The sequence below is a fragment of the Macaca nemestrina genome, chromosome 11 (genome assembly GCF_043159975.1).
Source record: "Macaca nemestrina isolate mMacNem1 chromosome 11, mMacNem.hap1, whole genome shotgun sequence".
NCBI classification, from domain to species: Eukaryota; Metazoa; Chordata; class Mammalia; order Primates; family Cercopithecidae; genus Macaca; species Macaca nemestrina.
In genome coordinates this window covers 48,962,188-48,986,085 of record NC_092135.1, presented here as the reverse complement: position 1 = coordinate 48,986,085, position 23,898 = coordinate 48,962,188, and the positions used below count along the sequence as shown (strand labels likewise).

Below are 23,898 nucleotides of genomic sequence, written 5' to 3'. Positions count from 1 at the left end.
TCAATTTCAGGCTCTAAATATTGCTTCACATGCATTGACTTTTAAGAACGTGGGAAGACATAGTATTCAATTTTAGTTTCCTATAATTTGGAACTGCTCATTATTGATGCTTCAGATCTGCTTCTGATCCTTAGTTCTCAGATATCCTGGGAAGAAAATATATGGACAGAAAAGGGAAGGGATAGAAAAAAGGAATAAGGGAAGTCAGAGAAAGAGAAGACAGGGAAGAGATAAGGGAGCAGGGACTCTGAACTCTGAAGAGCAGAACTATATATGGCACTCTTCAGACTACTCTAATACAGAGCAACTTACAGAACACCTACCACTGGATAGCGTATAAATACAACAGCCTTGTCCAGGAGCTACACACAAAATATAGAACCCGAGTAGGTGTTGCCTAGAACAATGGAACCAACAAGCATTAAATATTTTACAAAACGTATAGAACTAATGCATGGACTTTCCCCAAAAAGGCCACAGATTCAGAATGAAAGTATGTTAAAAATTTTTTATTTGGTTTCTATTTGTATTAAATAACATTTCTTCTGACTTCAAATGAAGGTGGTAGCACCTCTCTCTTGATGACAGAACAGTTACTGTAAACAAGACAATGGTGAGCTTTCACTTGATCCTTCTGTTTACAGAGACAAGTATGAGGGATGCTATGTCCAGGAATCTGATCAAGTTTGAGGGAAAGAAAAGGGACTTTTAGATGCTGAAACCAGGCTTTGATGTAACCAGATGATGGTTATCGGGGGCAGCTGGCTCAGTGGCATAAAAGGTGTTGCTTTTCCTGGGCATGAGAAGAAGGAGAATGAATCTGTGAGAAATGACACATTTTGAAGAAAAAAGTCAGTACATGTTATATTTAAGGAAATATTTATCTTCCTTAATATGAATTGAGATTGCAATTTTCTGAAAATTCTCTGATACTATTGGCAGAAAATTGCGGTGAATGTGTCAATCCAATGCTTCTCTGCTGGATAACCAGGAAGAATGAGAGAGTCAGCTGGACCTGTGGGGGAAACTAGTACTTCACCTCCCTGCCGCCTGTCCTCCACTGTGTTGTTATTCATGGCTAGATGTGGATTTGGGACTCCACTACTGCAGGTGTCTTATGGCTTAATCCTAAAGTAAAATAAACTCTTGGGGTCAGGCAGTAGGTTGCTCCTAAAAGGTGGATATAGGCCTGTGATTTAAAGGTTTGTAGAAAGAGTCTATCTCAGAAGAGAGAAGACGGGGGAACAAAAGAGACTAACCTGGATGTGTCTTCATGGGACTCACCTGAGAAGGGCTTACTTTGTAAATTTTTATTTTATTTTTTCACTTTTCCCATGAACTCTGGAATAACTATATTTAACTAAAGGTTTTAGTCATGTCCTACTGTACATGACTTTACCCCCAACTCTTTTGTAGAGTGAGCTTACCCTGTATTTTGTGATATGGGTGGTGATTGGAATTAAGAGATGCAATATTAACGGACCCCTCCGAGGGAGCTTTGCACAGCAGAGTGGGTGTAAGAACTCATGGAGGTGGGGCGTGGGAGTTCCTGGCAGAGTGGAGACACCTTGGTCGGTGTGGGAGGAAACAGGGAGAAGCAGCTGCCCACTGAATGGCATAGAAGCAGATGCAAGATCCTAAAACAATCTTCTCAAAAGGAAAATAAATATTGCTCTCAAAATCAGAGAATCAGCAGCAAGGTTCTAGGCTGATTCACTTGGCTCTAATGTCTTACTCCTACAGATTGCCGGAAATAAAACATTTTAAGAACTCTGACGTTATGAGAAATTATCAGATGCATCTAGCTGTAAATGCACAAATCTTATTTCCTCGCCTTGGGCCTTTGAAACTGTCTTCAATATTTGCTAAAAACAACTACTTAAGCAGTTTGTCTTCTCCTACCTAATGTGGCAATTCAATTCCTCAATTAGATTGTTGCTACTGTTGACTGATTAAAACAGAATGGCATGCAATGGCGTGTAAGTATTGGGCTTTCTCCTTTGCAGTCAGGTGGACAATTCTGTCATAGTCCCTAGCACCATACTTATTCCTTCCATATTTCTCCCTTGCATAAATTTCTGCCTGGCTTAAAGGAAAAGGAGCCTCTCTCTGGATGCTCTGTTTCTGGAAATGGGAGTAGAACAGGGCAGATGCAGGTGAGATGTGGGTGCCGATGGAGTTAGATTAAACATTTTAACGTTGAGGAGGAAGCATGTGCTTTAAAATCAGATAGATACACTTACTTTGGGATACAAGGCAACTTTCCTAACCTCTCTCAGCCTCAGTTCTTTATCAGCAAAAGAAGGAATAATAATGGAACATTCTAATTAGGGTTGTTGTAAAAAATTATATGAAAAATGCATTAAAAACATTTAGGACAATGCCTGGGTCATGGTTAACACTCCGTAAGTACTCTTTATTCAATAGATACTTCTTGAATATCAAAATATTAAAGCTGATCAACATAACAATTTGAAAGATCCTATCACTATTTCCAGTGGGAATAATTTGAATTCTGATTTCCTGTTTCTGATGCTAGATAGGAAAAGTGGTAGCCTCTCCTTTGCTCCCGATTAGCATCTATATGAGTGGATTTTATGTAAATGAGACATTTGCATTCATAGTGACTGGAGAAATGAGTTCTAAATCATGTGGACTGTTTGGCACCTTATTTTCTTATTTTCTAGTGTTGCACCAATGCCTGCCTCTAATGCACCTGGGTCTTCATGTCTGACTGAAGTCATTAAAAAAATATGTGAACTGCCTTTTTTAAAATTAATGACATATGCTTCCACTCTTTACATTTTAGACAAATAATCAAAATTTCCAACACAGATATGGGTAATTCTTTATTTAAGTGAAATCTCACCACTTACGTACTTACGTTTTGAAATTGTCAGTTCACCAGTATGAGGAACAAATGGGAAAACTTTCTGATGCTGGCGCTGTCATGAGCTTTTCATTTCAATGTAATCATGTGATTAAATATATTTTGTTAATTTGCTGGGATATTTCCCTTTCTTGGAATGTCTTCTGAACTCCTCTCTTATTTGTTATATAGCAACAATAGCAACTCTGTGCTAAACGTTGATCTAAGTCCTTTACATGTTTTAATTAAATTTAACCTGGCATCCGCTTAAGACGGCAGATACTATTTAATCCTATTTTTACAAGAGAGAAAATTAAAGCTCAGCAATGTTAAACAAGTTGTTTAAGACCACACAGCTATTACACAGCAGAGTTGGGATTCACAGCCAGGTAGATTTTTCCAGAATTCATACTCTTAAAAATTGTATTATGTTGCCTCTCCATTTAGTTCTATCTCAAACTTTTCTAAAGCTCAGCTCATTGCCACTTCTTTCTGATCTACCTTTCCTGCCCAAACCATGTACCTCCCCTTCCCCAATTCCTTTAGCGTTATTTCATTTGTGTCATTCATTTGTCATTTAGGTAACTCTACCTATCATTGTCAATTAACTGTCTCAAGTTAGGTCCTGTCTCTCCCAAAAGATTGGACTCCACATATTATGCCTTTTAAATCTCTTCCTTGAAGAAGGTGGTGATGAGTAAAAAACGCTCACCTTAACAATTCCCCTCTACACTGGAAAAGTGCGACATAATTTTACCAAATGTAATGTGAGGAATCAAATGGTCAAGGTAGAAGTTCTTTTTACCTGTTTCTTCGTATGAGGCAGAAAACCAGTCTGAGCTACAAAGAAACTACACATTTAGGTTCTTGGATTGAGTTCCTTGGTGCCTGGTGTGAATGATCATCTTGAGTCCATATGTTCTGAGAGCTGTTGCACTCTGGCCAAGATTTTACTATACAGCTTTATTTATTAACATTAACAAGAATCATGGGGCTGGACCCTCATGACTCAAATGGAAAGTTTACACCTACTAAGAGAGTCCAGAGCAAGACAATTAGCACTTATGTTTTCAGGTTGAATGGATGGAAACCATCTGAGAATTAGAAAGCCTGCCAAAGTGGCCAGCACAATGAAAATCAAGTTTTCAGAAATGGCTAACTGAATACTGTGACTGACTAATTATTTTCAGAAACATTCCATAGCCAGAATTTCTCAAAACCCAGATCACATTGGTTTCTTTTCAAAATGCATGTTGCCTAAATTCTTGTTTCACAGTCATTCTTATTCCCTCTATGGGAGAAAATGTGTTTCAAAATAAGAGAAATACTCTCTTGTTGGCAGCTGAAAATAGGGGAAACTAGATACGGCCGACCTCACTAACTGGACTTTTTTGTCTGCATTGTAAATTTCACCACTTATGGTCATTGGGCAAAAATCAATATTTAAGTGAGTAAGTAATTTGAAGCAAATATATAAGTTAGCAGATAGCTGATAGGATTCCATTATTATACTTTAATTCCTCAAACCATGGATGAGATTCATGGCTGCAATGCTGTGCTAACCTGACATCAGTATAAGCTCTGACCCTCTTAGGGTCAATGCTAGCTTAAAAATACTGATAGGCAGAAGAAAGCAGCAAAGGACAGCCTTCTTTATTAATAGCTACCTGGAAAAACAGTGTGATACAGAAAGCAGCACACCATTTCTCGCTAGATGTGAAAATAGGGAGGAGGAGCTGTTCTTTGGAGCAATCTAAAAGAGCTATTGATCTTCCAGTGCTTTTTTGGAAATGCCTATATTGCTTTATGTTGCATTTTCATTCATTCATAGTTGCTTCTGCTAATAAAGGTCCTCTGGTGGCAGTAATTCTTTTCAGCAGATTGAAGTCGTTTAGTAATGAAATCCTTGGTGTATTCACTAACATGAAGTGCGATCTGTCCTTGCACCTGGTACACATTCAGCTTTACAGACAGTTACATTACTATTCATGCCTTTTGTTTAGTCACACAAGGGAACTAGAACAAGAAGTGTAGATTTTCACCTTGGCTTTTATAAGGTACCTTATGAGCTACGCGCCTCCTTAGAATAAGCTTGGCAGTCCTAGTTCTTAGGCAACAATGATTTGTAACTGGACTTAAGTAAAAGGGAACATTAATTGCTAGCAATTAGTAGTTCACAGGGATTTTTTCTTTTTTCTTTTTTTTTTTTTACTTTGAATTAATCAATCTCCCTGAGAAAAGTGAGGACTAGAAAAAGCAAGGTTTTAGCTTTAGAATTCAAGCATTTCAAGTTTAGTGTCATACCAATGCTTCATTCTAGTTTTATTTTGGAGCTCTCAAAGCTTCTTGTCACCCTCTCTCTTTTTAAATTTAAGATTGTTTTATCAAAGTTATACATGTACATTGTTTAAAAAGTCAAACCTTCTACAAAGCTCATAACGAAAAACAGCAATATCCTGTCTCACCCTTCCCTCCTCCATTCCAACTCCCCAGAGACTACCTCTTTCAACTTTAAGCTGTTTCTTCTGCTGTTTATTGCCATATTTCTAAATAACTTGCTTGTAGTGTTATTTCTTGACTTGTTTCCCATTCTAGGTCTTATTTACTGGCCCCTTACTAATAGGGAAGGCAAGAACTTAGTGCTCTTAAAGTCACCTCCCACAACCCCAAGATATGTCTCCCTCTTCATCCTCTCTTTTTGTTGCGTTATGATTTTTGATTAAATCAATATTCACTGTTTACATTGTTGGTATTATGTAACTATTCACAGCTGTGAAGTGTAGCAAGCTATGGTTACAGTTCTTATCTTTTATAAGTTAGGTTTTCCTGGGGTAAATAATTGACCCTTTTTGTCTGTTTCTCTTTCTTTTTCTCTTTCCTTAGGTTTCTGTGTAGTTGAACACCAATTATCACTGATTTATTTCCAAACTGTCAGCCAGAAGTGTAAATCTTCTCTCAAGTACAACCAGGACATGTGAAAACAATGTAACCTATCTACGTCCTTTTTGTGGGGAGGTAGAGCGCTGGGAGCGCATCCCTCTGGAGGTCCTCTTTCCTGTTCTGATCTGGACTGTCTGCCAAGGCCTGACACACAACTGCCATCCTTCAGCCTCCCCTCGCCACCTTGTGAAGGTTCTCTTAACTTGCCTCTGTCATGGATCTCTTTTATCCTGCATCCCTTGTCTTCCCCTTTCTTGGTTTTCTCCCATATTTTAGTTGAGAAAAATGCCATTTAGGAGTTGATCAAGAAAGGGGCATAGGAAGCAAAGTTTTGGAGACCTTACATGTCTGATGATGATTTAATTTTATCCTCACACATGATTTCTAGTTTAGCCAGGTCTAGATTCTAAGATGAAAGTCAGGTTGCTGCAGAATTTTTGCAAGCTCTGCTCCTGCTGTCAGGGCATCCAGTGTTCCCATTGAGAAATCTGATGTGATGTTAATTCTTGATCCATTGAATGGACTGTTTGCTCTTTAATTCTCTTTGGAAATGAGTGGGCCTTTTTATTGTCCCTGGTGATCTGAAATTTCTTAATGATGTGGCTTATAATGCATTTTTCTTTCATTGCTTTTGTTAGTACTTTTAATCTGGAAACTCCTGCCTTTCAGTTTGGAGAATTTTTTTGAAAAAAAAAAAAGTTTGATAGTTTCCTTCTTTCTGATTTATCTATTTTTTTTTCTAATGCTCTTATTATTCTGATTTTGGATCTCCTGGATTGATCCTAATTGTTTCACCTCTTTCCTCTCTTATATTTCACCTATTTATTTTTTTTTTCACTCTGTCTTTTGAGAGATTACTTAGCACTATCCTCAAATCCTGTTATTGAAATTTTTTTCCTTAATAAACTTTAATTATAAAGATATTTACTACAGCATGATTTGTAAAATTAGGAAAATGAAAACCACTTTTACTTATTTAAATACTGAACCTTTCTTTTCTTTTCTTCTTCTTTTTTTTTCCCCAGGCTCTTGCTCTGTAGCCCAGGCTGGAGTGTAGTGGTACAATCATAGCTCACTGCAGCCTCAACTCCCTGGGCTCAAGTGATCCTCCTGCCTCAGCCTCTTGAGTAGCTAGGACTACAGGCATGTGCCGCCTTGTCTGGCTGATTTTTTTTTTTTTTTAATTATATGTTATGTTCTGGGATACATGTGCAGAACGTGCAGGTTTGTTACATAGATATACATGTGCCATGGTGGTTTGCTGCACCCATCAACCTGTCGTATACATAAGGTATTTCTCATAATGCTCTCTCTCCTAGTCCCTGACTCCCCTACAGGCCCCAGTTTGTGATGTTCCCCTCCCTGTGTCCATGTGTTCTCACTGTTCAACTCCCACTTATGAGTGAGAACATGTGATGTTTGGTTTTCTATTCCTGTGTTAGTTTGCTGAGAATGATGGTTTCCAGCTTCATCCATGTCCTTGCAAAGGACATGAACTCATCCTTTTTTATGGCTGCCTGGTATTCCATGGTGTATATGTATCACATCTTCTTTAGCCAGTCTATCATTGATGGGCATTTGGGTTGGTTCCAAGTCTTTAGTTTCTATTTTCATTTAAATTTCCGAAAGTACTTTAAATTTTGGTTTCTGAATGCTCATTTTTTGCTTTCTTTTCTTATTTCATGGATGCAACATCTTTTCTGATCTTTCTAAGTCTATTAATTAATTTTTTTTTTTTTTGCTCTGAGTATGTTATTTATTGTTTTGTCTTTCCCTCTCTACATTGTATTTGTTTCTTTTCAGACTGGTTTCCATTTGCTTGTTGTTACTTTGGTCTCTGTCTTTTACATGAGGGGCTTTTCTGTAATGTCTGCTTACTGTGGGCTGTCTATTTACTTTTACCTCCTATCTGATAATGTTAGAAATTTAGAGCACTTTACTGCAATTCTACCCCTTCTTTCCTTTTGAATTACTGTTGTCATAAATTTTTGTGACTATTTTACATATATTTGAAACCCTGCAAAGACATCATTTTTCATAGTGAGTGTTTTGCAGACCTATTGTTTTGCATAGTCAAACTTCCTTTGTTTTTACATTTAGTTCATGAATTTACCTTTTCTTGTGCTCTTCATTCCTTTTTCATTTCCACCATTGCTTCTGGAACTGTTTTTCCTCTGCCCAAAGAATTTTCTTTAGTATTTCTTTTCATTCAGATGTGCTGTGCTGGCAACAAATCCTCAAAGCTTTTGCTTGATGGGAAAGTCTTTTTGTCATCTGGATTTTTGAAACATCTTCACAAAGTATAGAATTCCATGTTGGCAATTATTGTCATAAGGCTTTTTAAAGATACAACTTCATTGTCTTCTGTCTTCCAATATTTCTGTTAAGAAGATAGCCCTCAGCCCTTTATTATTGCTTCTTAGAAATGCCATTTTACAATTTATATTATCTACTTCATTAACCAGAGGAGTGTTAATGGAAATTTTCTCCAGGTTCTAGTTGTTCAATTTCAATATCTGGGCATATTTGAGGAGCAGCCTTAAATTCAGAGTGAGGGCAGTGGGCTGCACAGAACCACTAGGCCCCAGTAGCCCCTCATTTGGCAACCCATTCCCTTAATTACCGATGAGGAAACTCAGACTCAGAGCATCGAGTTTGCCTATGATCTCAAACATAAAGAAATCATATATAGTGGCAACATAGTTTTAACCAATGCACATGTTTATGAAATGCTTATTAGTCATCCAATACCAATTGATATGGTTTGGATCTGTGCCCTCTCAAACCTCTTGTTGAAATGTAGCCCCAGTGTTGGAGGTTGGGCCTGGTGGGAGGTGATTGAGTCCCCGCAGATCCTTCACGGCTTGGTGTTTTCCGAGTGATAGTGAGTGACCTCTCATGAGTTCTGGTTGTTTAAAAATGTGTGGCACCCACCTCTCCCTTGCTCCCACTCTGCCATGTGAAATATCTGCTCCCACTTCATCTTCTACCATGAGTAAAAGCTTCCGGAGGCCTCCCCGGAAGTTGAACAGATGCTGGGGCCATGCTTGTACAGGCCGCAGAACTGCGAGCCAATTAAACCTCTTTTTAAAAATAAATTACCCAGTCTATCTAAGGCAGTACTCTGTAGCAATACAAGAATGACATAACACACTAATTGATGGTATTTTATAAAATAACAGAATGCTCCATACACGAGGAAATCAGGATTCACCTATTTCAGGGGTCAGGTCACATTAAGGGGTAATATGGGTTTGAGGGCACTGGGAGAACCAGAGAAATCAAGCTATTGTGGAAGAGGGAGCCCTGACCTATTCTCATGTGAAATTGGGGCTCAGAAAATGATACCCCAAAATACGGCCCTTTGACATGCTGAACTGAAAAAGAAGCCTAAAGATCTTTCTGACCTACCTACCCACCTTCCCCTCTCTCAGTCCTCTGTCTCCCCCGAAGTACAGGATTAAGTTACTCTTTCATGTTCTGTCATCTGCCTAAAATCTGGAGCCTCCTAAAAAGGAAACGATGACTTCTGGTCCCTTCCGTGGGTTTTTATTAACTGAACTATGTTGCAGGAAGGAAGACTAAAGTCTGTCAACACACCTGGACAGGTTTTTGTCACAAACCACTGTTTGCTCTGAGGGTCCAACAGACTTTGTCCCAGGCCATTGTATATTCCTCAAGCCCACTGAATTCTTCTAAAGATCATTTACTAACCCATTAACATCATCCACACTGCTCCATCTCCTTTTCCCTAACAAGAAGGGTATATAACAATCTGGACCCCGTTGGGTTATTGGGTAATCATTCTCCTACAATTCCCCCATGCTATGCACATTAAAATAAATTTCTATGCCCTTTCTCCTCCTATTCATCTGCTTTTTGTGAATTGGCTTTTCAGCAAACCTTTGGAGACAAAGGGGGAATTTTCCTTTGGCCGCCTCATGAGACTTTGGACCCAGTGTTGCCAGATCTGACTTCTGAAGAAGCTAGAAATGTGGATGTTTGAATCTTTATGTAACATTTTTATATATTGGCAACCAACCACCCTCTCAGTCACACACACATAAATAATCCCCCCCCCCACCAAATCTCTCTGCAGGTAAAATAAGATGTGTCTATAGTTTCCATCCATTTGGAGTTTTGCTGTATTGGTGCCTCTGATGTGGTCTGTCTTCTATTCTGATTAGCAATGGATGCCCAGAAAGAAGTGACTTAACCAAGGGCATATCTGAAGATTCTCTTCAAAAACCTTCTGTGAAAAACTGACAGATCATTCAATTATAAAAAAGTATGATGGAAAAAAAAACTAGAATCTGATAATCCAACAAGCAATAATTCTGAGGATGCCTCTTTGTTTATTTTCTGTAACCTATATCATCCAAGCTGATGAACATAAAAGGTTAATAAGGTGGACCACTACAATAATAAGTTGGTAGATAAGTGTGTGAAAATTAAGTAGAAGTGTCCATTGATTCAAGATATTCTCAGAGATGAGCTCCTATTTTAAAATTGTGGACCAGCACTTAAAATAGTATGTCAGCAATTTACCCATAGCCCCAGAGATAAAGTTGAGTGAGATAATAAGTATTATTTGCAATTCCATCTCAAGTCCTTTGCCCATTTCTTTTTTAAAAAATTTTAAGTTTGAGACGGGGTCTTGCTCTGTCACCCAGGCTGGAGTGCAGTGACACAATCTCAGCTCACTGTAACCTTCGCCTCCTAAGCTCAAACGATCTTTTCACCTTAGCTTCCCGAGTAGCTGGGACCACAGGTGCATGCCATGATGCCTAGCAATTTTTTTTTTTTTTTGTATTTTTAGTAGAGACAGGGTCTTGCCATGTTGCCCTGGTTGGTCTTGAACTCCTGAGCTCAAGTGATCTGCCTGCCTTGACCTTCCAAATTACTGAAATTACAGGCATGAACCACTGCACCCAGCCCCTTTGCCCATTTTTAAATTGAGTTATGTGTTATCTTGCTATTGAGTTGTTTGAGTTCCTTATATGTTTTGGATGTCAACCTTTTATCAGATGCATGGTTTGCAAATATATTTCTTTCATTTTGTAGCTTGCCTCTTCACTTGGTTGATTGTTTCCTTTGCTGTACATAAGCTTTTTAGTTTGATGCAATCCTATTTGTATATTTTTGCTTTTGTTGCCTATGCTTTTGGGGTCATATCCAAAAATTCTTTGCCAAGACCAATGTCGTAGAGCTTTCTCTCTATGTTCTCTTCTAGTATTTTAAATTTCATGTCTTACATTTAAGTTTTTAATCCATTTTGAGTTGATTTTGTGTATGGTGTGAAATATGGGTTTAATTTTATTTTTCTGAATGTGGCTATCTAGCTTTCCTAGCATCATTTATTGAAGAGACTGTACTTTTTACATTTTGTGTTCTTGGGGAATCTGTTGGAGATCCCCAAGTTATTACAGAAGATCCCCAAGTTATTGTAGTTATTGACTATAAATGTATGGACTTATTTCTGGGCTCTTTATTCTGTTCCATTGGTCTATATGTCTGTTTTTATGCCAATACCATGCTGTATTGATTACTATAGCTTTGTAGTAGGCTCTGAAATAGGGTAGTTGATGCTTGCAGCTTTGTTTTTGTTGCTCAAGATTGTTTTTGCTATTTGGGATCTTTTGTGACTCCATATTAATTTTAAAATTATTTTAAAAATTTCTGTAAAAATGTCATTGGAATTTTTATAGGGATTACATTGCATCTGTAAATTGCTTTGGGTAGCATGGATATTTTAACAATATTAATCTAATCCGTGAATATGGGATTTTTTTTCTACTTCTGTTTTAGGTCCACTCTTGGGGTGTAGCTCTGCAGGTCTTCCAACCAAGAGCTTATTTTATTCACTGAGACCCTTTCCACTGGCAAACCCTGAACTTTAATCCTGCCTTCTTAGCACTTTAAGAGCATAAAAATCTACCCTCTGTTCCTTGAAAGATTCTGCTTAGCTTTCAGCTTCCTGCCCCATGATACTTCAGAACTCATGTCTTAAGGGTAATACCAGATGAGTATTAGTCTTCTTTTTCCATTTCTCTCTTTTTCACTGTGACTTTGGACTTTCTATTTGTTTGTTGCTTTGTTACAATTTTTATCTTCCAAGCATCAGAAGACTGCCAAAATCTTTGCTGGTTTCTCCTCTGCCTGAGAAAAGTCTGCGTTGCCAACTTCTTGCCCTGCTGTCAGAATTGGCAATGCACTAGGGGAATGCCACTGCAGAAATGTCAGCCCATTCTCTGCTGTTTCCCTCCTCCCCTCAATCCATTATTTCAGTAGTTCTTATATGTCTTCAAACAGCTTTACTTTTTTTTTTTTTAAATAAACTTTCTAGTTGTTCTTAGCTCTGCTGTAAGCTACTCCATCATACTCAGTAGACATCTCCATTTATATTGAAGTGAAGGACACTGTTATTGGAGGAGAGGTAGTTTTCCAGCTGAATGAGGGGTATGTGTGTGTGTGTGTGTGTGTGTGTATGTATGTGTGTGTGTCTATGTCGGATCTGGAGTGCAGTACTTTCTATACAGACATTTATAGGTTTCTACTGACATTCTATCTACCATTCTGTATTCTACCTCACCTGAATCCTCACTTCTAAGATTACCTAATGTCCCTACTTCCTGAGATATTCTGGGGCTCCTGGGCTTTCTCTGCTAACTTAAGTCTAGGCTTACTCCTCTCTGCCATATCAGTTGCCATTTATCCACTGATTTCCCAGTTACAACTGTTTTAGCCCTCATGGGCTTTGCCATTTTTACCCATCTCTTTATTGTTACTTTAGTGGGTTTCAGGAAGGACTAGAACAATATTTAACCACAAGTTCAATATTAATCCCTTTTCTGAAAGCAAGTGAAATTGTATTGTTACACTACTTCTTACATAAGTGGTGCTTGATCATTAGAAATGATATTGGTCAAACTGTTAGTCAAAGAAACGGAATGAAAAGAGACACTATTTTCCTTTAATTTGATCTCTCAATTCTTATATTTTACCAGCTCTCACAAACTGCAATGTTAGAGTACTTACTTTTTAATGAAACTCAAGACATACTCTGTCCTTTGCAGGGACATGGATGAAGCTGGAAGCCATCATCCTCAGCGAAGTAACACAGGGACAGAAAACCAAACACTGCATTTTCTCACTCATAAGTGGGAGTCGAACAGTGAGAACACATGGACACAGGGAGGGGACAAACACACACTGGGCCTGTCGGGAAGGTGGAGGCAAGGGGAGGGAGAACATTAGGACAGATGCCTGATGCATGTAGGGCTTAAAACCTAGGTGATGGGTTGATAGGTGCAGCAAACCACCATGGCACATGTATACCTATGCAACGAACCTGCACGTTCTGCACATGTATCCTGGAACAACTTAAAGTAAAATAAAAATAAACATTTAAAAAGGCATTCTGACTTGGGAGTCTGCCACGGGAAATACAGAGAAAGGGGGCTTTCCCCAAAGGACATAATAGCCTCTTTTGTAGAATTGTTTCTTGGTATATTTTACTCTATTTTATAGTTCTTACAAAATTCTTATTTCTTTTTCCAGGAGCCTAGACTACAAGAGAATGCTGACAAATGGCTCTCTAGGCATATCCACCATGTGTCCTAGTAGTATACAAAGGCCTACCAAGTGGTTTGGAGGATGCTATTCAAATTATTAATGGCTACAGTAAGACTTTGGCTGTGCATTTTTAAAAAATGTGTTTTAAATTTTTTGTGAATTTCATCTTATTGGCATATCAAAATCTGTAACACTATTTCTCTTTCATTATTTATTCTCCTAAGTACATAGTGGAAATACACTACTTTATCACTTGGTAGTGTATATTATCTGATATGGTTTGTCTGTGTCCCCACCCAAATCTCATCTTGAATTGTAGTTCCCATAATTCCCATGTATCATGGGAAGGATTGAGTGGGAGGTAATCAAATCATGGGGGCAGTTACCCCCCATGCTGTTCTTGTGATAGTGTGTGAGTTCTCATGAAATCTGATGGTTTTATAAGGGGCCTTTCCCCATTTGCTTGGCACTTCTTCCTGCTGACATGTGAAGAAGGACGTGTTTGCCTCCCCTTCCACCATGATTGTAAGTTTCCTGAGGCCTCCCTAGCCCTGCATAACTGTGAGTCAATTAAACCTCTTTCCTTTATAAATTATCCAGTCTCAGATATGTCCTTATAGGAGCATGAGAATGGACTAATACATTATCTTACTAATATAATGGAAGAGTCAAAATTTGGAAGCTTTATGTCAATGGACTCTACTTGCCCTAAAAGTCTTTGTTTACTTTTTTTTTTTTTTTTTTTTGAGACGGAGTCTCGCTCTGTCGCCCAGCCCAGGCTGGAGTGCAGTGGCGCGATCTCGGCTCACTGCAAGCTCCACCTCCCGGGTTCACGCCATTCTCCTGCCTCAGCCTCCCGAGTAGCTGGGACTACAGGCGCCCACAACCGCGCCCGGCTAATTTTTTGTATTTTTAGTAGAGACGGGGTTTCACCGTGGTCTCGATCTCCTGACCTTGTGATCCGCCCGCCTCGGCCTCCCAAAGTGCTGGGATTACAGGCGTGAGCCACCGCGCCCGGCTTTTGTTTACTTTTCTATCCACAAATAATTATTGAGGTCTTACTTTCTGCAAAGCCTTGTCTTAGGTACTGAAGATATAGCAGTGAATTAAATAAACAAAGTTCTTATTTTTGAAGAACCTTGCATTCTACTGAAGGATATGGCAATAAATAAATAAAAACATGTTATGTTGTTAATACGATGTCACACATGTTATAAAGAAAAACAAAGCAGAATAAAAGAATAGGGGGCAGGGTGGTACTTTTTTAAATAGCACGGTCAAAATAAACCTCATTAGGAGTAACTGTGAGATCTGAACAAAATGCAAACGGACCCAACAGATATGCAGTAAATAAAATGAAAGCCAAAAAGAAATCAGTAATCCATCCAGATGACTGGTCTATACAGTTTTCATTTTCCTCATTGGATATACAGTAAGTCATTTTTTTCCTTTGTTCAGATCTCAAAGTTGTATGTTTGGAATTTTAAAAAAATTTTATTTGTTTTATTTGGTAACCTAGATCTCAGTTCATCTAGGATGATGTTCTTTAAAATGTATATAGTAGGCCAGACATACTGAGTTTACAGATATCATTTAAGTTTGACATTGTTGTATTTACATTGACATTTATTGTATCTAAATTCAGTGATGTTTATAAAATTTTTGTTTGTAGTAAGCAAAATTTAGGTTCCCTTTACCATTTTGTTCATATGAATAAGTGTGTTAGACTTGGTAGGAGCTATCCTTGAAGTCACTTTTAGACAAACATTGGCGCTACTGAGTAGAGGATGGGTTAGTTTCCTGAATATCTGGAAACCTCCAGTGAAAGACCAAAACTTAAAATTACAGACTGCTACATGGTCTTCTCCAGCAGGCTCATGGAAATACCTACCCTTCTGACCCAGCCACTAGAGGGATTGTTGTACTGTGGAGAAGCAGTTCTCCCCCAGTGCTTTGGGAGTGATTCTGCTCAGGGCATTGTCTGGAAAGTATTCATCTTCTTTTCTGAAGAAGTGATGGAGGCAGGTAAGAGAGCTCACTTTCCCAGCACGTCTCTTATTGACTGTGGGCTCTGAGGACATCTCTGGAGTGTGTGTATACAGCTTTCTCATTCTCTTTGAAGTCTAGCTATTTGCACTCCAAAGAAGTTAGGATTCTCAAGACTATCTAGGCTGAAGGTAGTTTTTAAACCAAGTATTTTCTTTACTATTCAAAAGCTTTGTCTTTGAGAGCATATTTGCCAATAAACTGCCTAGGAGAACTTGTAATGATAACCTAAAATATCACCAACTCTGTACTTAAATTGCCTTGCTTTTAAAATGTGTTTGTTTTGGCTGTATTTTGTAGTTGAAATAATTTAATATGAAGTGAAACATATTTTGAGCAATTGTTTTTTTTTTTTTAAATGCATATGTTTTGGTATCTCTAGAATTAATTATAAGCCTTACTCAATTGATAATAAATGGATATGAATAAAACTTAAACATGTTCAATCAATTAACTTAGCTATTCAAACACGAAAACACTGAAACATTTCCTTTGAAAATAGTTTAATGACTTATCCATATTTGTACCGCTTTGTAACTTTATAGTTAGAATTTAATTAATAAATAACATATGTATTCCATAATTTATAGTATGCACATGGCTCAAGTTCTTAAGTAAAGGGAAAAAATACATAATATGGTAACCTATACTCACCTAAAAGTCAGTCCTGTAACTGCTGAGACTCTTTATCTCATGGTCTCCCCTCTGTTCCTTAGGCCCCTATGAAATAGTAATCAAAAGTGTGCTATGTATTCTGACTTATTTTCAGTAATGTAATCTGTTTTACATGTCAAATCCATATGTAAACTATAAGTAGACAGAACATAAATACACATTTTTATATCACTTGATTATGTGGCTCAAATTTGCAATAAAGTTTAGTGTGTGTTTTTGTGGAGTTAATTGGTCACACAGGGCTTAGAGTCTGTTTTGACCCATTTACTTGGTATAGAACCATGTAGAAGCTGCTGGGAACTTTATTTGCATGATTATGCTCTGGAATGCTAGAGTACATTTCCCCAAGGAAGTTCCAAGCATTGTATGGAATGCATTATTTACTCTCCATGCAAAGTCCCTCCTCTGTCCTAAAGAAGTTTTTTGCTCACTTGTGTGTGTGTGTGTGTGTGTGTGTGTGTGTGTACGGGATAATCTAGAATTCAGTTTTACAACCTCATATGTAGAAGCTTTTGTTTTTGTTTTGTTGCCGTCTATCAGGGCATCACTGTGTTGCTGGTGATAATCTGTGGAAACTTCATATACGAGTCTGCGTGTGTGTGTGTGAGTGAGCACGTGTTGTCTCCAATAGAAATCCCAGCAGTACACTTCAGGGACATTTGCCATCCTTTTCCTGAGACTCTCCTGTCTGCTTAGTTTTTCTCAGATCAAACACACACTTGATTTTGTTTGGGATAACATGAATCTCAAAGTTGCCACTTTGTTGTTCCCTTACAGGACTCAAGGGAAGGGCCTTATGGACTTCCCCCTTCCAGGAGAGGGTGCCCACCTGCGGGTGCTTGGTCCTGATCCCTCCTTCTCTTTTCTTTTTGCCCTTTAGCTTCAACATAGCCCCTCATGGTCCTTAGTCAAGTGCCCTGGGGCTGCTTTGGGAATCTTCAGTCTTTTATTAGAGGAAGAAATGCCCCTCTCACACTTCCTTTGGTCCTTTCTTGTGTCTTAGAAACTGGGGGGCCTCATACTTTGTGTAGGTGCTAGAGGAGACTCTCTCCACTCATCAAGAGGAGGTGGGCTTAGATACCATGGCTGAGAATGGATGTTGGTGCTCCAATTCCTATTTTTGCCTCTCCGATAATGAACATGATTATTGATTCCCTCATGAGTTTCTCAAGAAAGTAAGTACATTATCTTGAGAAGAGAATTTTTTTCCTAATTTCATCTGAGAAAAAGGCAATGACTTATGTCACATGACTCTGAGTCTTTCCCCTATAAAATAATCAGTCCTGCATTATTGTGCAAATGAGTAACTAATTCTGTCACGTTCCTGGATCATTTCTCCTGTCCCTGATTATTTTTCCCTTATTAGAATGTAAACTCCATAAGGGCAAGAGTGTTTTCTTCACTGCTCTACTTCAATACCTAGAACAATGCCTAAAACATACTATATGATCAATATATATTTGTTGAATAAATGAATATTGTAAGATTGCACACTACCTCAAATGGCATCCTTTTTGGGGGTGTGTGTGAAGAGAATATCAACTTGGATTAGTTGGTATTTTATTATAATTTTTACCCCCACATCCAGAAGAAGCTTCTAATTTACTCCCCACTTCAACACTTATGGTAATACAAAATGACTAAAGTAAAGAAATTGAAGGACAGATGATATAAGTAAGTTACTTTATTAATAGGCAGCTGGTCAGCTTGTAGCACAGTTTGAAGTCCAAGGACTTAACTACTTTAGATTGATCTGGTTTAAATGGGTCACACTATGCATTCAGGATCGTAACAGCCATTTGCTGAGTAGATATAAGGTTTGTCTCTGAAAGCTAATATGTAATTTTAGAAGTATCCATAAGCAGTAATACATAAGCATTATATATGTAACTATTTTTCAGGTTCAAGCTTACAGGATACTTCAGGATGTTAAGCATTTGATTTTGCTTAAAACAACAGTATTCAATAAAGTAGACGAGGAATAGGAAAGAAGCCAGCCCTGGTTTATAGACACTCAGCAAAAGCCAGTTATCCTTTGCAACATGTGGACTTCACATTGGGTGTTGAAATTCTGTTGTCCTGGGGCAAATCAAAGGAAATGTGAATATCACACAATCAAAGAATGGAATGAATGCAGGATTCATTCTGATGAGAAAATAAGCCCTCTGAATCAAGCCAGGAAGAGATGAGAGGATTGGGTTAATTTCCTTTCTAGATAATAAATATTGTGGCATAAGGCAGTAAGAGAAAGGACCATTGAGAATGATTACAAAGAAAATTGCTAAGATCCCTATGTTGGTAATTGATCTTAATGGAATTTAATTATTTTATTACCATAATCAGTCGCCTCTTATCTTGCTTTTTCTTCCAGTCTAGTTTGAGACCTATTAACTCATATTACCTAACTATGGTCAAGAAAAAAACTGCTTCATAGCAAATTTTAATTCTTATTGCAGTGTAACTTTGGCAATCTCATTTGTGTGTATTCATAGCACTGGAAGAAAAAGGAGTTACTATAAAATGAACCAGGTTGGGGAGATTACTGGATAGGAGTATCCTTGTGTGTATCTTTACTCTCAATTCTTGAAGTCCTGATGTGAGTGCTCTGAAGTCATGAATCATGTTTGTTTATTTTGTATTCCCAATGTCACTTATAGCACCTGTTAAAAAGTAGGTAGTTAACAAATACTTGTAGAATGAGTAGTAAAAATAACGAGTGTAATTTTTATTCTTTGTACTATTGTTATTTCTCAGAAATAAGTGCTAGCCCATGTATTTTTGCAAATCTAAGAGCTCCTTTGATTTGTTCTTTATCAACAGATATTGTGGGTTCTGCCTTTCAGATGCTGACCTAGCATCTATTAAACGATATCTTTACCATTTGCTTAGGGTAGTATGCTTCTTAAAGATGAGAAAGCTGGGAGTGGTGACACACACTTGTAATTCCAGGTGTGTTTATATAACACTATGTTTATGATTCAAATTTTGCAAGAAGGTTTCAAATAAAACACTTTGAAAATCTACCTGAGCTCTTTCTCTTCTATCTTTGATGGATATTGAGTACAAGACATAATGGCAACCCGTCAGAATACTACTCTGATAGGAAATAGTGTTTAAGGCAGCAGGAGAGGTGATACTATTGGTGTCAACAACAATATTAGTCCAAGGCAAGGTATCTTCTCCAGAACTCTAAACCTTAGTACTAGTTCCCTTTTCACTGAGGTCAACCCGTGCCCAATCTGTGCCTTGGCAGCCTGGGGCAGACATCCACTGGCTTGGCAGGGAGGCAGCGCCTCCTATGGTCCTTGGCAATCAAGCTACTATTTTCAACATCTGTATTGAGAGGTGATGTGTGTGTGTGTGTGTATGTTTGTGTTAGTCTATGTGCACACTCAATCTTCAATCTCTGGGGTTTCATCATACAGAAGGATCACAACTGTTTCCTGTTTTGATTTTACAGAAGAAAAGTGGGAGTTCAGGACTTTCACCTGGCTGTTCAACTGAGAGAGAATTTTGAATTTCAAAGCTTCTGTTGGGCCTCATTGTCGTAATAGATGGACATCAATAGAAAGAAGGCTTTTCATTAATAAAAGGCAAAAGATTTATGTGATCTGAAAATAGGAATGCTTTTACACTGTTGATGGGAGTGTAAATTAGTTCAACCATTGTGGAAGACAGTGTGGCAATTCCTCAATGATCTAGAACCAGAAATACTATTTGACTCAGCAATCGCATTACTGGGTATATACCCAAAGGATTATACATCATCCTACTCTAAAGGCACATGCACACATATGTTTATTGCAGCACTATTCACAATAACAAAGACTTGGACCCAACCCAAATGCCCATCAATGATAGACTGAATAAAGAAAATATGGCACATATATACCATGGAATACTATGCAGCTGTAAAAAAGGATGAGTTCATGTCCTTTGCAAGGACATGGATGAAGCTGGAAACCATCATTCTCAGCAAACTAACACAGGAACAGAAAACCAAACACCACATATTCTCACTCATAAGTGGGAGTTGAACAATGAGAACATATGGACACAGTGGGGGAACATTAGACACCGGGGCCTGTTGGGGAGTGGGGGCCTAGGGGAGGGATAACATTAGGAGAAATACCTAATGTAGATGACAGGTTGATGGGTGCAGCAAACCACCATGGCACATGTATACCTATGTAACAAACCTGCATGTTCTGCACATGTACCCCAGAACTTAAAGTATAATGAAAAAAGAAAGATGGCTTTTTAGGTGCCTCAGATTTTTACTCAGTTCTTAAAAACTGTTTTATTATATGAATATATATACACACACACACACAAACAAATATATGCACACACAATATTTTCTCAGGGTGAGAATAAGAGGACTACAAAGGGCAACTGCCACTGCCTTTCAAAATAACAAAAATACTAATATTAATAGTGACCGTGTAAAGGTGGACAACAATGATTTCTTTCTTAATGCGACTGGAAACTCTGTTCTTTTGAGGATTACCATATTTCCTCAAGATATGTGTTTATGCATGCATGTGGGTTCCTGTATTTAGCTAGTAGATGAATTAAGGAAGAATAAGAAGGCACCTCTTACTAAAGGGACACCTCAGAAGAAGCTATATTTGACTGAATAACTCAGAACTCTAAGGAATATATCTCTATGGGTTGCTAAATTGCACAACATTCTAGAAATTGTTGAGACTCAACAGAAAACAATACCCCAAAATGAAGGCCTCAGAAGCAGCCTCAGAAGCAAAAATTTTTTCTTTGACCTTCTCCTTCTCTCTGGTCTCTCTGTCCCATTCTCCCCCAAGGCTAGCCACAGAAACTAGAATTCCTTTTTCCCAGGGCAGATCATAGAAATCAGGATCCCCTTTCCCCAAAGCCAGCCATAAAGCCTAAAAATATTACCTAACTTCCTCTCAGCCTTTCTGTGTGAAAACTGTACATAAAGAAATGATCTGAATACCTTGTTTGACTGTAGGTCACAAGACACCCATTCCAGAGAGAGTCCCGTCCCACACCCAGAAGGAATGAATGCTTACAACAGAGGGGCCAAGAATCATCTAAGCAGACAGGCTTTGCTGGGCTTCTGCACTCAGTATGAGCATTAGATCATACCCTCTTTGTCCAATATTTCTACATGGATGTTAATACTTTGTTTAACCTAAGCATAAACATGGAACATTTTCTGTGTATCTTTGGGTCTTCATTCTGAAGGCTCCTGTGTACATGTTAAGTAAATTTATATGCCTTTTCTCTAATTTATCTGCCTTTTGTGAGTTGATTTTTGAGCAAACCTTCAGAGAGCAAAGAGGAGGTTTTCCCATGGCCTCTATAAGGTGAAGATGGATCTTAGAGGTAGACAAGGGATGAGATTTCCCTCAAATGGGGAAATATGCATGGTTAAAGTTGCAGTTACTATTGGAAACTATCAAGTAATTACTGAGGAAGTTGAGACCACTGGAAGAATTTACTGCCCTGTGGATCTATTTATTTTGGTGGTGTCTCTTCTTTTATATTTGAACCTATTATACATGCCAAACATAAAACCTAATGACATCTTTCACTGCTAATAGCTACCAGGTCTAAAATGGAATTCGCATAGTTCTTTAATTACCCTCGACCGATTCCATGTCCTGCTGCATTTCCCAGCCCAGATGCTCTGAGTTGCAAGGCCCAGCCAGCTTCTTTGTCCTCTGTCCTCACTGCCAGAAATAAAGGATTGAGTGTTTGACATGCTGAATTTGAGATTTCTGTTAGGCAGCCAGGTGGTGATGTCAAATAAGCTGTTTTATCTGGAGTTTAGAGAGCAGGTTTGGACTGTTAAATCCGGTTGTTGGTAGCATACATAATGTGTTTAAAACCAAGAGACTAAGTAAGATAGTGATAGCCAAGAGAGTCAACGCTCTGGGACATCTTAACAATTGGGGAAGGGAGGGGGGATAAAGAGAAGAAAAAAAATAATAAAAATGGAAAAAAAATATGGAAAAAGGAATGATTCATTGACAAAGGAAGAAAACTTGGAGACTTTGGTATCCCTGAGACAGGTGAAGACAAGGTCAAAGATGGCGGTGAATCAGTTCCATCATAAACTTCATAAACTAGTGATGGGTTAAGTAAGATGAGGCCTGAATATGGACCAGTGGAAATCATTGGTGACCTCATAAGAGCAGATTTGTTTGAGTGAGGTGGTCAAAATCCTTTTTGGACTGGATTTAATAGAGAATGGGGGAAGAAAAGTAGAAGACATCGGGAAAAGATAGGAGAGCAAATAAATAGGGTGGTAGATGGTAAGGGAAGTGGGGTTAAGAAAAGGTAATATCTAGATGTGAGTTTTTACTGCATTTAAAGGAAATAAAATGAGAAGGAAATTTTTTTTGCCAGTTTGTATCTCCTACTGTCTTGTGATTTCTGTCTGATTATGATAAAATAGAAATCTGGTCCAGATTTTGATAAGCTGAAGACAACACCTCAACCTTCACAGGGACCTTGTCAATTCAGCTGTGCAATTTCTCCTCTTTCAGAACTAGACCTCCCACCCAGCGAAAATTCAGAATTTAACAAGATAATCTTCATCCCAGCCCCTGATGATGACAGTCCCATTCTTCCATGGCACTCTGCTGTTTCTCTGACATGCTTGTTCCCACCCACATCCCTTCTTCCAGCTCAAAGAGTAGTGCAGACTGGCTGCCTCCTGAAGATCATTACTAACTCTCACCATGCTTCATCCCATGTGTGCCCATTCTGTCTTTGGGGATACTGAAATGAAATCCAGTAGTTTTGAAAGAATCTGACTGCCTGTCCCAAGCTTTAGCTCCACCATTACAGTTTCCCACTGAATTAATAGTCCATTGTTTTTTCAATGCTTAATAAAATAAATAAGATGAAAAAGACCTAAATTTGGTTGTATAATTAGAAACAAACTGTATTTATTCTACAGTTCATTGTTACAGTAAAGTATTGGTTGGAAGCGGAATAATACATTAGATTTTTTTTTTTTGGTTAAATGCTAATAGACTTTTATCTGCTATAGCAAACCACTTTTCTTCTTAAAAAAAAAAAAAAAAACATGCAAAACAGTAACATATTCCATGCTCTTATCTTGGGCAGCGATTTAAACCGTAAAAGCACCTCTCTGCCTTCCTCCCCCAGACACAGCATGATTTTAACAGCAGCATTATTATCACCATGATAATAAGGGAGTCGTGCCTCTGCTTGCCCCTCTTTCAAGGAGCAAACTGTGATGTCAGCATGTCACTAACATACTAGATATGTATCTCTAGAGGTTGCCATGGCAAATCTGGAACCAGAGCCTCCATAATGAGCCTTAGCTACTGCCGCCTGACAGACTAAGCATTCTGAGGCATTTCCTGTTAGAGTGTGTGTTGGCCTCAGCTATGAAAGCAGTTGCTTACAATTCTGGCAGTAGATTAGCATTGGGTAAGAGTGGGGATGAAGTCTCATCTAGTCACGAAGTGTCACTTAATCTGACAGAGGAATTTCTGGGGCTGGAAATGTATCAAGTGCAATGGGACACAGAGGACATACATTAAAACTCAGTTTCTGGCAGTTTTATGATAAATCATTTTACTTCCACTTCAAACAAACAGAGCAATTTTCAAATTAACAAGAGATTCACGTTTACATCAATGATTGGGCTAAAAAGAATAAAGATTAAAAGGATAATGGCAGAAGAGAAACCAACAATACTAGAGCAAGAAAATAATTCTTTGAAATTGCTTCTTGTGTTGGTTGGTAAGGTTAGTTTTCATAGTGGACAA

General features: G+C 38.2%; 1 protein-coding gene across 19 annotated transcripts in view; it reads left to right on the top strand.

Moving 5' to 3' along the window:
- LOC105492672 (uncharacterized) overlaps positions 1 to 23,898 on the top strand; it is a 232,880-nt gene that overhangs the window by 86,586 nt on the left and 122,396 nt on the right. For 11 of the 19 annotated variants that reach the window (XR_011609772.1, XM_071072733.1, XM_071072727.1 and 8 more), the window contains 2 exons: positions 12,886 to 12,983; positions 13,370 to 13,492. The exons of 5 other annotated variants lie outside the window; for them this stretch is intronic. The gene's annotated coding sequence lies outside the window, so the exon portion shown is untranslated. Of the gene's footprint in view, positions 1 to 3,171; positions 3,259 to 12,885; positions 12,984 to 13,369; positions 13,493 to 23,898 lie in introns of those variants that run through there. 3 more of the 19 variants (XM_071072726.1, XM_071072740.1, XM_071072738.1) reach the window with 2 other exon arrangements.